General features: G+C 44.5%; 1 long non-coding RNA gene across 1 annotated transcript; it reads right to left on the reverse strand.

Annotated features, from left to right (window-relative positions):
* Positions 1–2049: 2049 nt before the first annotated feature.
* LOC127052034 (uncharacterized) lies at positions 2050–12250 on the reverse strand. The gene is made up of 4 exons (XR_007774668.1): positions 12044–12250; positions 11831–11948; positions 3964–4078; positions 2050–2251 (listed from the first exon to the last, which is right to left on the reverse strand). It is a non-coding gene; the product is annotated as an uncharacterized LOC127052034 (long non-coding RNA).
* Between the last annotated feature and the right edge of the window lie 3218 nt (positions 12251–15468).

Genomic DNA, 15468 nt, shown 5'->3' on the forward strand with positions numbered 1-15468 from the left:
TTGCTGCTATTAACCTGTGCATCAATTCCCTAACAGTAACACACCCACTTGACTGCCTTGCCAGCAAATTCAGCTGGACTCTTCCAGTCAAGCAGGTAGCAATCAGTGAATCCTAAGTTCCTAAGAGATGTCTCTCAGGTCTCAGAGCAGTTCTCAGCTCCTCTAGCTGTAGCACCCACAAAACCGTATTGAGTTTGCTGCTCCTTTAAAAGAAGGTACACAATGACTTTTTTGCTTAACTGGAGTTGAGAAAGCCTCTACTCCAGTCAAAACACTGAGCTGGTTTATGGTGATAGTAAAACAGGTTTATTAACAAAAGGATATAGGTTTATGTAATACCAAGTATGAGGAATAAGGACAGAAATGCTTACAAACAAAAGTAAAAATATGCTTCTGAGGTCTGGTCTACACTACAGACCTATATTGGTATAACTACATTGCTCATGGGTGTGAAAAATCCACACCCCTGAGCAATGTACTTATACTGACCTCATCCCCCATGTAAATAGCACTATGTTTGTGGGAGAGCTCTCTCCTCTCGGCATAGGAATGTCTTCACTGAAGCACTACAGCAGTGCAGCTACATCGGTGCAGCAGCACTAATGAAGCATTTTAAGTGTAGACTGGCCCTAAGACTAAAACTACAACTAGAGAGTGCTTTGTTCAAATAAGTTTTCTCACCAGTGTCATTCTTCCCGCTTGACTGGCATGTTATTTAACTAGAAGACTTGGTTTAGTAGCAAAGGCAGATGGCCAGGTTTATTGCCGATGAAGCATGGTGCTAATGTCCTGGCTCAGTGGTTACAGGTAGACTAACACATGTATACCCATGACAATGAACACAGCTCAGTCAGTGATGGGACTTTCCCCCTAGACTGAGACAAACAATCTGGGATAAACAACTTGTATTTCACCTTACGCATTTCATGACATGTTTGTTAACTCCACTTGTACTTTCTCCCTGATGTTTTAGACAAAACATTCCTATTCATCACTTGTCGTACTTTCACTCCTGATGTTTCAGACAAAATATTACTATTCATCACTTTTGTCAAACCATTTTATTGTGTAGTAGGCTGGGGTGTTCTTATGCTGTCCTGCTGGAATGTGTTTACATATTCAGTGTGTTTTAGCAATGCTACTGGTGCCAAGTTCGTGTATCAGACACGGACTTACACGCAAGCATCTGCTTTTGACAGGGTCTGGCTGTTGCTCATAGCATAACTTTTGCTGACTTTGGTTCAGGCCTCAGGCCTTGAACCAGGCCCGTGCCTCAGGCTCTCTCTTTCTACTACATCAGGTAAATGGGCTTTATTCCAGCATAACTCCAATGGGGTCAGTGGAATTACTTCAGGTTTACAATGGTGTAAACCAGAATTTAGCGCTCAAAATATTTAGGTTGAAATTCACCATGTGCAGAGGGTCAGCATAAGCCTATTTACATTCCAGGCAAACTCTTAAAATAGTTGGTGCGTATCCTGATGCCAGCTCTGAATTTCATACTTGGAACATGATTAGTTTATCAGTTATACATGTGGGGCATAGTCTAATCAAGTCTACTTTCATGCCTATGGTAGCACTTTGCTCCAGCTCTAGCCAGCCCATCAAAAGGACCAAATTAATGAACTTGAATAAATCTACAGAGGTTTTCGACAGTTTGCTGAATTCAGAGAATATGCCCATGAATGATGTATCTAGAAATGGCATGGGAAAGGTCATCTGTGTTATTATATAGTTGTGCCAATGCCTTGGTGTCATAATAAAAAACACTTTTACCCAATGGTTACAAATTTTCCACTTCTGAATAATATCCAATCCAGAGGTCATTTTAAATGAATTTAAAGAACTCTGTGATTAAATTTCTATCAAACTGCTTTAGAATATGTTGTTACTTTAATATGCTCTGAATTCTCTCCCTCTGCTTTATAGCTGTCTGTAATATTAACTACTTATCCATAAATAAAGTAGCTATCCTGCTTGAAGGAAGCTTATGTGTTTGTAAGAGATCAGTGCAGGACGCTGAGATCTTTTGTCACAAAGAATTCCAGTGGACCATACACTTGCAAAAACAGTGCCAAATGTTCTATTTGCAAGCATGCTTTAAATCTTCTGTTTAGAAGTTAAAGTATGTTTTATAACATGAGAAAATAGAGAGCAGAATGTGCTTCTGTGAGAGTCTCCTCAATGTCAGGAGTGCCTGCCAGTAGCTTAACATTTTCTAACATGAGTCTTCAGTCCCGTACCCTTTGGTCTGGAAAATAAACAAACAAACAAGCAAAAAGTCCTGGTTTATTATAAATGAAAGGCAAAAATGTCTTTTGACAATTTAATTTAAAAGCCAATAAATTGTGTGCAAGGTGTAGTAGAAAGAAAAATTAAAGTCATGAAGGTCCATTTAATTACAAGCAGAAAACAGATGGGGATAGATTGTGGCTTTTAATTCTTAGACAAAGAAAAAAAAAACCTAGATAAATTCATGGAGGATAGGTCCATCAATGGCTATTAGCCAGGATGAGCAGGAGTGGTGTCCCTAACCTCTGTTTGCCAGTAGCTGGGAATGAGCGACAGGGGATGGATCACTTGAAGATTACCTGTTCTGTTCATTCCCTGTGGGGCACCTGGCACTGGCCACTGTCGGAAGACAGGATACTGGGCTAGGTGGACTTTTGGTGTGACCCAGTATGGCCGTTCTTAACACTACCTAAGGGGCGCTGTGGAGTCCCACATCTCCTGGAGAAGCACTCAATATGCTCCTAATGCAGATCGCCAACCCCAGAAGTCCCAAAATCATGAATCAGGCCATTTTATAGTGTCAGAAAATAGCAAGCTGAATGTGCTTCTGTGAGATTTTCTTCAACGTCAGAAGGACAAGCAAAAAGACCTGGTTTGTTATAAATAAAAGGCAAAAATGTCTTTTGATAAAAAAAAATCGTAGGCTTTCTGAAAAAGATTAAATCATGTTTTTGGGCAGTTTTCTGAACTCCCTTGCCCATTCGTGACGTGCATGTGACAGACTTATTGTTGCCAACTCCTGCAAATTTATAGTGAGTGAGGCAGTTTTGGCACCCACTGTCGGAGCTCTCACTAGAGGATCCAGCCAAAATTGGAGCCCCATTGGACTAAGCACTGTACAACCATGTTGTAAAATAGCCCTACTCTAAAGCTTACAATCTAGTGTAAAGCATACAAGTTTCTGAATGGGAGTTAGAACTGGGTCTCAAGTCATTTCATATAGGGGCTACTGAACATCCATTAGAGCATGGGTTCTCAAACTGGGGGTCAGGACCCCACAGGGAATCGCGAGGTTATTACATGGGGGGTCATGAGTCGTCAGCCTCCACCTCAAGCCCTGCTTTGCCTCCAGCATTTATAATTGTGTTAAATATATAAAAAAAGTATTTCAATTTATAAGGGGGGGTCTCACTTAGAGGCTTGCTATGTGAAAGAGGTCACCAGTACAAAGGTTTGAGAACCACTGCCACAACTTTTAATCCCTGCTGAGTTGGGTAGGATTCTTACTGGTGATTTACAGATTAAAGGCTCATTGCTCATTAGCAATGCCCTGAGGCATCCAGTCTCCCACAAATACTAACATTACATCTTTGAGAATGAAGGCTGCCTCCTGGTCAGTGAAGTTCTATGGCTTGTGTTATGTATGAGGTCAGACTAGGTGATTATAGTGGACCCTTCTGGCCTTAAAAATCTATGAAGTTTACTAATGCAAGTTCTGACCTTTTTGGAGTTTACACAGGCAGAGTATTACAGTTCCTAGACATACAGGAAAATCTCTCACACATTGCTCTATCTCAAGCACAGCGTCAGTCTGCCACACCCAGTTCATGAAGAGACAGGTGCCATTAGCCAAATACAAATAATCAAAATGCAACAGTAAAATATGAACATAGTATCCAAATTTACTTCTAAATACAAGATTTTGCACTATAATTACTCCAGAATACTTACACTTTTATCTCTATCTCTATTTGCTTTTTTTAACACACGCAGGAATCATCATCAGTGTTTGAACCCACAATCTTCAGAGCCACAGCACAGACCTTACCGCTTCAGTTATGGGTAGCTGGTATGGGGGAAAACAAAAGCATCCTCTATGAGTTATACAAGTATTTGTGAGACAGTACTGAAATGCTGGGCATCAAGATTCTTAGTTTCTACTCCTGGATCTGAGAGCAGATTGTTGTCTTGTATTATAGACAGCATAGCTAAATTAACAACATACCTGTGGGGATCTGTTTTTGTAGGTTAGTGTACCTTCCCCAGGGCTACATGTTTGTGTGTGGGTTTTTTTCTCTGCCTCTGATTTTGCTACCCCAAAAAATCATGTGTTGGCCAGAAGTTTTCATATAATTACAGGACTTCCTATATGAGGGGCCAAGCATGTGTTAGTTCCGATAAATTCTAAGAGCTGTCGACACTGCAAAGGGGTAGAGTAGACTTCTCACTCTCAGTCCCTCATGCTCCTGCCACATGAGGGTTGAGCAATGCAATCTCTTCCCAGCCAGTAGGAGTAGATTTCTCACCTTGATGCACTGGCCTTTTTCTGTGGGGGCAAAGCCCTGCCTCCTCCTTGTCCACCCCTGTCCCCTTTTTGAAGTTCTGCAGGAGAAAGCAGTCCCTGTGCTCCTAGGGCTTGCAGGAACAGGTAAGACATGCAGTCCTTACACAGCCAGTCAAAGAGGGGGTCCGGGGAGGATTGAAAAGAAATTCTGTGACGAGCAGGGCTGCCCGGGGGTGGGGGGCAAGTGGGGCAATTTGCCCAGGGCCCTGCAGGGGCCCCTCGAGCTGCCCGGGTTTTCAGTGGCACTTCAGCAACAGGCACCATCTGGTGAGTACAAGCGCTGCAAGTGGCAGAAAAAAAAAAGCTGTGATTGTGATCTGCAGCTCTACCCCCGCCGCTTCATTCTTCGCTGGCAATTTGGCAGCTGGTCCTTCCATCCTGAAAAGAATAGGGGAGCCAAGAGTACAGAAATAGGAGGGATGGGTGGATGGTAGAAGAGATGGGTAGATGGTACGATTTTGTTTATTTCCTTAGCAAATGCATGTAATTTTTGTATTTTCTTTTGCATGAAGAACTGTTCAGTTGCTTCATCATTTTCAGTGGAAAACAAACCCAGTCAAACTCCAAAGGGCCTCCTACTGGAGCTGCTTCGAACAGCTCTCTGCTTTGACTAGGTCTCAAATAATTAATAGAATAGGAAATGTTACTGGAATAATTGATATGAATAATAAATGAATAGAATAATTTACTGCTCACTCATCTCTAAATATGATCACGACAATTTCAGAGAAGCAGGAAGGAACTTTGAGAAATTATTTATACCAGCCCCTTGTGCTGAGGCAGGACCAAGGAAACTAGACCATCCCACTCTAACCTGTTCTTAAAACCTCCAGTGATGGGGATTCCACAACCTACCCTGGAAGCTTATTCGAGTGCTTAACTACTCTTATAGTTAGACAGTTTTTCCTAATATCTAATCCAAATCTCCCTAGCTGCAATTAATCCCATTACTTCTTGTCCTATCTTCAGTGGACATGGAGAACGATTGATCATAGTCTTCTTTGTAACAGTCCTTTACATATTTGAAGACTGTTATCAGGTCCCCCCTTTAATCTTCCTTTTTAAACCTTTTATCATGTTTGTTGCTCTCTTCTGGACCCTTTTGCAACTGCCTGATAATCTTTTTCTCTGGGCTGCAATTTCCTAGTTTTGTCAGAAAGTAAGTGATTGCTACTTGCATAAGTCTGGTTCTCTGGACTCCAAACACTCAGATGCCTATCTGGGTATCACACAAAATCGTAATCTTTATTTTCAGTTATCTCCTCAAGTCAATAGACTAAGTTCAGATGATCATCTACTAGGGTTATCAGCCACCTTCAAAACAGCTGGTCATGAGATGCTACTGATTCAATTACAGCAGTTTGGACGAAGTGGTTTTAAGATGAATTTATCTGTACTTTTCAAAGCGACCACAGGGGGCTGTCCGACATTGCACTCTATATGATTTTATGGGAATATGCTAATGAGTTTGAATATAATATAACTGAAATATGCTTAATGCAAAAGGTCTCTTGTAAGGTATCATTACAAAGCTTATAATCTATCTGAAACTATTGAGGTCCTATGTAATAATGCAAAGTGTGGGCCATTAATGGTGGTTTGGATTCTTGATGGCTCCCATCAACCAGGACAATTGTCTGTAGATGGCTCTGTTTTACTTGTAAGTCTCCCTGTATACGTATGTGCTGGCAAGTGGGTAATGAAGTCTTACAGTGATATGATCATGTCACCTGAACTGGAATCCATCTTTATCCTGGTGCTTTTCCATTGAGAAGGAGGAGGTGGAAACCCAGAGAGGGACAAAGGATTCCCGCCTATGCAAAAGATATATAAGTGAGTGGAACAGAACAAAGGGAGGAGCCATCATGAGAAATCCCCTAGCTACCGCCTGAGCTGGAACAAGGGCTGTACCAGGGGAAAGAATTGTGCCCAGACTAGGAAGGCATCCAGTCTGTGATAGAAACTTATCGAAACATCTCTGAGGGTGAGATTTTATCTGTATTCAGTTTTATTACTGTATTACGCTTAGATTTTATTTCACTTGGTAATTCACTTTGTTCTGTCTGTCACTTCTTGGAACCACTTAAATCCTACTTTCTATATTTAATAAAATCACTTATCACTTATTAATTAACCCAGAGTATGTATTAATACCTGGGGCAGGGAAGGACAGCTGTGCATACCTCTCTATCAGTGTTATAGAGGGTGAACAATTTATGAGTTTATGCTGGATAAGCTTTATACAGGGTGAAATGGATTTATTTGGGGTTTGGACCCCATTGGGAGTTGGGCATCTGTGTGTTAAAGACAGGAACACTTCTGTAAGCTGCTTTCAGGTTAAGTCTGCAGCTCTGGGCATGTGATTCAGACCCTGGGTCTGTGTTGGAGCAGACTGGTGTGTCTGGCTCAGCAAGAGAGGGTGCTGGAGTCCTGAGCTGTCAGGGAAAGCAGGGGCAGAAGTAGTCTTGGCACATCGGTTGGCAGTTCCCAAGGGGGTTACTGTGATCCAACCCGTCACAGGCTGTGTGGAGAAACTACTTTTTCTCGCAGAGAGTTCTTATTCCTGAGGATTCAGTCCTCTCATCTTTTTGGCCAATGTCTAGCTAAAGCCACTGGTTGAGATTGTGTGAGGTGCTATGAATTGCAGTGCCATTGTGCTGGTGATACTCAGCCCTGTGTCTCCTTTTCATCAGCTATGGACCTTTTGAGGAGTCCACATTCTGTGCTGGCTGCCAGTTCATTTCCTGGGGAAATGCCTGGTACTGGTTGTTATGTCTCCCAAAAGCCCAAAATGCCTTTTAATTAACAATAGTGACTCTAATGGGATCAGAATTACAATAAGAAGGAAAATAAAGTAACAAGAAGAATGGCTCAAGTTGGTACAGTGAGAGAATCCTTATTTCCAATGTCATTCAGCACCACTTCTCTCTTGGGTTCAGTCTCCAGCCTTAGTTTTGCACTCTACAGCCTAGAAAGTTTTAAAAAATGCTCAACAACTCAGCTCCCAGTGATAGGGCTACCACCTCTCCCTTTTTGTTTGAGTAGCTGTCCCAGCACTTCTTTAAGTGTAACCAGAACACACTGCCAGTTGTCCAGGTTTATGGGCTCAGGATCATCCCAGATGTCTCTCTTTTGTATCTCAGAGGGGTCCACTGTACTCAATGAAGTCAATAGGAGTTCTGACTTCAGTAGAAGCAGTTAAGTCAATTCTGAACACTTCTGAAAGTCCCACCCCAAAGGTGCAGTAACCACACTTTACTTATGTCTACACTGCAATTGGGAAGTGTGATTGCAGCACGTGTATATATATCCTAGCTCTAGTAACAATAGCAGTGAAGCTATGGCAGCATGGGCAAGCCTGCCTGCTTCTGACCTAGGGTACATACTTGAGCACTATGGAGTTTATACTGCTATAAAGATGAACTCTGTGCTCAATCATGGCATTTGCATTTGGCAGGAACCTTTCAGCTATCTGTCCTAAAATGCAGCCTGTGGAGAGTTAGAGCTCTGAGTTCTCCAGTTCCTACAGAGGACTGTAATGTGTTGGTTAGGATGCTTCAGGGTTACCTTCCTGAGAACTCTTACACCTGTTGTAAATGCATGAGTCTCTTTATGCTTCTTGTTTCTTCCTCCACCATGATATTACAGGAGCCAGGGGCAAGGTATGGTCAGGACCCTCGAGATTTTACTGTACCTGGAAGTATACCTGAGCTCAAGCCTGGCTGCTTTTAGATCATTCTTAAAGCACCTTTTTTGTTAGCCTTTCTCCTCACTGTAGGTTTCTGGAGAACCTCTGGCATTTAGTCTCTTGGCAAGTGCTCCCCTTCAGCTGATCCTTTCTGGATAGCTGGTATATGCTCCCTGTTTAGATCAGGAATTCAAAATTTATTCCTCAAAAGTATGTAAAGTGTACCCAAATGTTGTAATAAGAGTAATAAAACTATAAGGTCACTATAAGGTATTGAATTGTTCAGAATGCCTCATGTCATTTTTCTGGGTGTTTTTAAGCTACTATTGCAGGTGGGTCTGCTTACTTATAAACCATATTAAAAACAGAGTAGTGATGACTAGCCAGGTTGAAATTAGGAAGAATCTGCAATATTTATACTAGTCCTTCGTAATTTTATTTATTTCAGTGTTTTTGTGTATGATTCAAGGTTCCTGAGAGAACCTGGTCTGGACAGAATGCTTGTAAATAAATAACATTAACTGGGTCTATCATGTTCTCATCTCCATATTCTTGCTTTCTAAAGTTCTTTCACAAACTCTGCATCTCTCATCTACCTTGTCTTCTTTTTGACTGTTCAGAGGATATCATGGATTAACTAGGGTAGACCCTCCTGATCTATTACCTCTCAAATATCCTTCAACTAATGCTGACAAAAGTAAATATTAGAACTTTCTGGAAGTGATTGGTACTGGCTCCTCAAATGGCTATTTTGTCAGTTGGCTTCTTCATGTGAGAGGCATAAAAAATGATTACTGTCAGCCTGAAGAACGCTAAATAACTTTATATCCTTCTCCCTAGGCAAAACCTGCTCTTTTCCATTCTGTCTTAATGCCAAATTATGACTTTGTCTTGCTGATCTGTCATAGATTTTTTCAGATTTACCGTCTCACGAGATGAAGGTGCCTTTTCTTACTCAGAATGGCTCCCAAAAATGAGAATACAAAATCTGTCTGAATAGGTCTTATGGAAATGCAATACTATGAACATTTAACATTTGTACAAGTGAGCATACATAAACCACTGTTCAATGCGTGTTTCTTGTCCCCTCTCTGTGCTGGGCCTACAAAGGATGGGTGTGTGCTACCCGTGTCAGATAAAGGATTAGCTCTTTAGCTCAAGCCATAGAGGCAGCTCTTGAGGTCCAAGGTACAATCCCTGTTGACAGCCCAGTTGACAGTTGTTGCACATAGACGTAGGAATATAAGTCATCCTAAGGTCAAGTGCTAGAACCCTGTAAAAAGATGCAGAGTAATTATTATTGAGTTATTCTGGTAAGTCCCATTGTTCACTCCAGTCAGGATATAAGATGCTTGGAATGGCTGTCTGGGGAAAAAGGAACCAGGGCTGAGGCCAAGGAGTCCTGAAGAGAAACTGAGCAACATCCAAGGTTGAAGGGTGTTTATAGTTTGTTTTTGTTTTTTGGATTTTTCTCTTCGGTGGTTGTTAGAATTACCAGTTTATTGAGATTCCAAGAAGGGGGTAAGTTTGGACAATATACGTGTGCAGATTCTGTTGGCAGCAGGGTGGGATGTGGGATCCGGAATGGGATTGAACATCCTCTGCACCAAGAAGAAAAGTGGAAGAAGTCCTGAAATGGATGCTGGAACAGCAGAAACAACAGGAGCAGACCTTGCTGTGACTTATTGAGGAGCAGAAACAGCTGCAACAGTTCCAGCAACCGCACTAAGCCCAAGCTGCAGCCCAATAGCAACAGCAGCAGAAGTACCCAGAAGCAGCTGCTGCATGTGTTGCCAATAAGTCTAAAGGGAACCAGAAGAACCCTGCAGCTTACCTGATCACTTTCAAGAACGTACCTATCACAACTGAATGGGATGAGAGGTCCTGACCTATCCATTTGGCACAAGCAGCATATAGGGCACTAGATAAGGAAGTATTTGCTGTTTAGGGCTGGTTGAGGGTCTCAGAGGCAGAGGTTTGGAGGTGAGCTCTTTTCATTAGGAGTGAAGCCACATGCCTTCTCTTGATGCTTTGACAGACTGCATGACTTGTTGCATTCAGTCAGAAGTCTGGTCTGCCGGGGAACTAGTAGGCAAAGCAATGGAGTACTGTTTAAAGAGTCTGTCTGGAAGGCATAAATTTAGCTGTGCTAGCACTGCAACAGCTTGAGTTAGAGAGCTAAGGCTCTCTAAGTGGGCCAGTAACAGACTCCTGTCCTCTGCTGATTGGGCACAGATGTGGACCTGTAACCACACTCACTAATGTGTTACACAAACCTGTAAAGTCCATCTCTCAAAAGCTGACTTCCTCTTCTAAAGGTAAATAGGTTTTACTTTAGATGCTGATGCAGTTTGGGAGGGGAAGCCACATCACTGCTTGTAACAATGCTTCGCCTAGCTCTCCCTGCTGATATGACAATACACAACCGAATTAGAAGCCTCATAACCCCCACTGTGTCCCGCAGACTTCCATCAAGCTGGCTGACATCATTGACCCTTTGTGCACAGGCTCTATGCCACTGGGTATTGCCTTTGAAACTATGTGTCATTACTAGAGTGACTGATTGCTTCCGTGGATGACCAGACGTGTTGTTTCAGTGTCATTAATCAAATTTCCCAAGGCAAAGGAAACAGTAAGCAATTTATTAAGATGTGATACCACTCTTGTAAGAGAGATCTGACTACTGGCCTCTCACAAATTCATCAAGGAGTGGAACATTTTGTCTAGTTAGCACCAGAACATTTCTGAAATCAATGACTAGTGCTCTAAATGTGTCACAGAGAGAGGACAGAGGATGTGGCCTGTTGAGGAAACATCCACTTTGTACTGACAGTGGCCTTCACTGAAGAGTTAGGAAGTCTTGGTAAAGTTGTGATATGGACATTACAGTCACAAAGGCCATTCTGATGAACTAGAGAAGGGGTGGGCAAACTACAGCCTGGGGGCCACATCCAGCCCTTGAGCTCCTGCTGGGGCATGGGATCCGGAGCTTGCCCCACTCCATGTGTGCCGAGCCTCCACCTGGCTCCCAGAAGCAGCAGCATGTCCTCCCTCCAGCTCCTATGTGTAGGTGCAGACGGGGGGCACTGCACACTGCCCCTGCCCCAAGCACAGCCCCTGCTCCAAGCGCCACCCCTGCAGCTCCCATTGGTTGGCAACCGCAGCGAGTGGGAGCTTCGGGGTGATGCCTGTGGAGGGGACAGTGCATGCCTGGCCGCACCTCCACGTAGGAGCCAGAGCAGGGACATGCCGTTGCTTCCAGGAACTGCTTGAAGTAAGCGCGGCCCAGAGGCTGCACTTCTGACCCTCTCCAGCATCCCACCCCCTGATCCCCCTCCTGCCCTCCGAACCCCTTGGTCCCACCCTCCTGCACCCCAGAGCCCGCACCCCCAGCAGGAGCCTTCACCCCTCCCCACTTGCACTCCAACCTCCTGCCCCAGCCCAGAGCCCCCTGCAGCCCCCTGAACTCCTCATTTCTGGCACCACCCCCGAGTCCACACCCCCTCCTGAATACCACCCCCAATTTCATGAGCATTCATGGCGTGCCATACAATTTCCATACTCACATGTGGCCAGGGCCGTCCTTAGGCATAGGCAGAATAGGCAGCCGCATAGGGCCTCACTCTGCCTGGGGGCACCACTCTGCAGGGAGCCCAGACAGTGTAGAAGCAGGGCTGCTGGGTCCTAGAGAGAGCCGAATGCAGCACAGTCTGAGGAGTGGGATTGGCTGCTGGGGTCTCTGGGAAGGGGAGGGGTTGGGGGTTGGGAAAGGAGCTCACCTGTGAGTGTGACTCTTTCCCCCTGGCTTAGGTCAGGTGAGGCAGGCTCTGTGGCTCTGGAACCAGTATCCTTTGTTGTCTCCCATAACATCCATTCTTCTCCCCCCACCCCACGGAGCACCCCCTCCTTTCTCCCTCCTCCCCAGGAGCACCCCTCTCTCTCTCCTCCCTCCCCTCCATCAGGGCTGGGTTGGGTGAGGTGCTGGGGGTAGGTGGGGGGAGGGCTGGCTGGCTGCCTGCTGAGGAATGAAAGTGAAAGTAACTCACTTCCTCTGCAGGCAGCCAGAATTGGAATGTCACACAGGGCTTGGCTGGGGTTAGCCAGATGTGTGAAAAATCAGGATAGGGGATTAGGGTAGGGTGAGCAGATATCCCTATTTTATAGGGACAGTCCCAATTTTGGGGTCTTTTTCTTATATAGGCTCCTTTTACCCCCCCACCTCCACCCATCCCTGTCCTGATCACTCTAGGTGGGGGTAATTGGTGCCTATATAAGACAAAGCCCGAAATATCGGGACTGGCCCTATAAAATCAGGACATGTGGATCTGGCCACCCTAGCTGGGGAGCGCCTCTCCCCCAGGCTGGCAGCTGCCAGCGATCCATCTCATCCGGGGGGAGCTGCACAGGGCAGGATGAGCTGCTGTGGCTCCATGGGTGCCCTATCCCTGAGATCAGATGCTGTGCTAACTTCACCATGGTCCATAAGGCTGGTGGTGGTGCCCATTGGTGTGTGATTGGACCTGAGGGTTTGCTGCTGCTGTTGCCAGTCTGCGCCCCAAGAGGTGGATTTTGGGGTCCTGCAGTTTTCCACCTATCTCCTCCTCTACTGCAACTGTTGAACCAGTGGGCTGGGGGGTGAGCCAAGCATGAAAGCAGTACTGTGTTGCCATTTAGATTGTCATTTAACAACTTTGTTTGCCAAAAATTCTTGCTAACAATCCTGAATCCAATTTCAATATTTTTTTTTAAAAAAATCAATATCTTAACCAAAACCAGAAAATTAAGTTGTTGACAATTATTATTGACAGGTTTGGTTTGAGGCAGGGAGTGGGCCAGTTTTCATCAGAGAAACAAAAAATGTTGACTGACTTTCCTATAGCCTGTTACTCCTGATAAGAGCCCTCCAACAACTGTAATATGCTCATCTCCTTACTAGCGTATAAAGCAGGGGTCGGCAACCTACGGCACACGTGTCAAAGGTGGCAGGTGAGCTGATTTTTGATGTTATGCAGCAGCAGGCTGAGCGGCTCAGCCCATCACTGCTCTGGGGTTCCGGCTGCTGCCCTATTGCCAGCTGGGATACCAGCCATCGGCCCCACTCAGCACCTGCTGCTGGCCTAGGGACCCCCAAGGAACCCCAGGCTGGCAGTCGGCTGAGCAGGCCAGCTGAACCACTCAACCTGCTGTCAGCCTGGAGTTCCAGTCACTCAGCCGGCAGCGGGCTGAGTGGGCTGGTGGCGGGCTGAGCAGGGCCGATGGGGGGTTGAGTGGCTCAGTCTGCTGCCAGTCTGGAGTGCCAGCTGCACTCAGCCTACTGCTACTCCAGGGTTCCAGCTGCCGGCCCTGTGCCAGTCAGGAGCTCAGCCGCCAGTCCCACTCTGCCTCCTGCCAGCCTGGGTGAGCAGAATCCCAGGCTGGTAGCGGGCTGAGGGGGGGTTGGCGGCTGGGATCCTGGCTGGCAGGAGTTGGTGGTCAGAACCCCAGACCAGCAGCGGGCTGAGCAGGGCCTGGGATCCTTGTGCCGGTTTGGGGTTTCATTTACTCAGCTGGCAGTGGCCTGAGCAGGACCGGTGGCCAAGACCTCAGATAATAACAATAGTTTATTTATATAATATAGACATAGAGAGAAACCTTCTACAAACTTTAAAATGTATTACTGGCACGAGAAACCTTAAATTACAGTGAACTTGGCACACCACTTCTGAAAGGTTGCCGACCCGACCCCTGGTATAGAGTGACCATATGTTGTACTAAGATTCTTCTGCCTTTTTTTTCCCTGTGAGTCAGTATAACTTTTGCCAGCCCAGAAGTTGGGCAGCCAATGTTTTACGTTTTCACAATGTTTTCTCCAACTTTCATAAAGTAAATACATAGTTAATATGAGTTAAAAAGGCCAGGGACACTTCTTTGTGAAGAATCTGTACAGCAGATCATGCCCATAGACGACCCAGAAAAGAAATTTGAGGTTGAATTTTTTAATGTTGTGATGGATAAAGCAGTATCTGCTGTTGATGAAAGGTTTAATACCTTGCAAGTACACCATGAACAGTTTGGATTTTTGTATGACATAACTAAATTCAACGAAATAGGAAAACAAGAGCAACTAATGACAAAGTGCAAGAACCTAGAGAGCCTCCTGAAGCACGGTGATAGTTTTGATTTAAATGGACTTGAACTGTACGAAGAATTGAGTACACTGTCATCAATGTTGCCACATGCAAAATCGGTGATGGACATTGTACAGTTTATTCATACCCGCAAACTTGTTGACATATATCCTAATGTGTACATTGCCACTCGTATTCTACTGACAATTCCTTTAACAGTAGCATCAGGAGAACGGAGTTTCTCAAAACTAAAGCTCATTAAAAACTATCTCCGCTCTACAATGAGTCAGGAATGCTTAACTGGTCTTGCTATTCTTGCAATCAAACAAGACATGACTTTGTCTTTGACATACGATGACATTATTACTGATTTTGCAGCCAAAAAAGCCAGAAAGATTGCTTTTAATTAAAAACAAATCTTTGTTTCAATACCTCTTCATATAAATTTCCAATAAAATTTTGATAAATTAAAAAAAAATTTGCATCATTCTGTCATCAGAATTTTTTCTATAGTGCTGCTTCTTTAGTGCTAGTCCATCAGCATTACAGTGTGCTTAATTAAGTTAAACTGGTTTTAATAACGTGAATGTGGCAAGTTTTCCAATACTGTAAGCTTATGTTTGTGTTGTTAAGAGCAGATCAGGCACAGGGGCACCAGTTTAATAATCTCGCCTAGGGCACCATAAATCCTAAGGCCGGCCCTGTATGTGGCCCTTGGGCCAAAAAGTTTGCCCCCTCCGAACTAGAGAGAGGAGATAAGCAGGCTCCATCCTTCTCAACCACACATACAGTAATATACAGTATGGAACCTCTGGAAACAGTCTCTCATGAGCCCCACAAACCCTAGCACCAGTCTCACTCATATGCCAGCCACCGTGTCACAACAGTTTTTATTGTGTGATAGTTTTTATTGTCTAGAGCACAAGATTGGGAATCAGGAACATCTGGGTTCTAATCCTAGCTCTGCTAGTGACGCACTTAGCCTCTCTGTATTTCTCTTTCCTCTGTTGATCTACCTCGCAGGGGTGCTTGAAGATGAATTACTTAGTGAAGGTTTATATGGTGCTTTGAAAAGGTAAAGTGCTGTATAAGTGATG

Source organism: Gopherus flavomarginatus, chromosome 5 (genome assembly GCF_025201925.1).
Source record: "Gopherus flavomarginatus isolate rGopFla2 chromosome 5, rGopFla2.mat.asm, whole genome shotgun sequence".
Lineage (NCBI taxonomy): Eukaryota > Metazoa > Chordata > Testudines > Testudinidae > Gopherus > Gopherus flavomarginatus.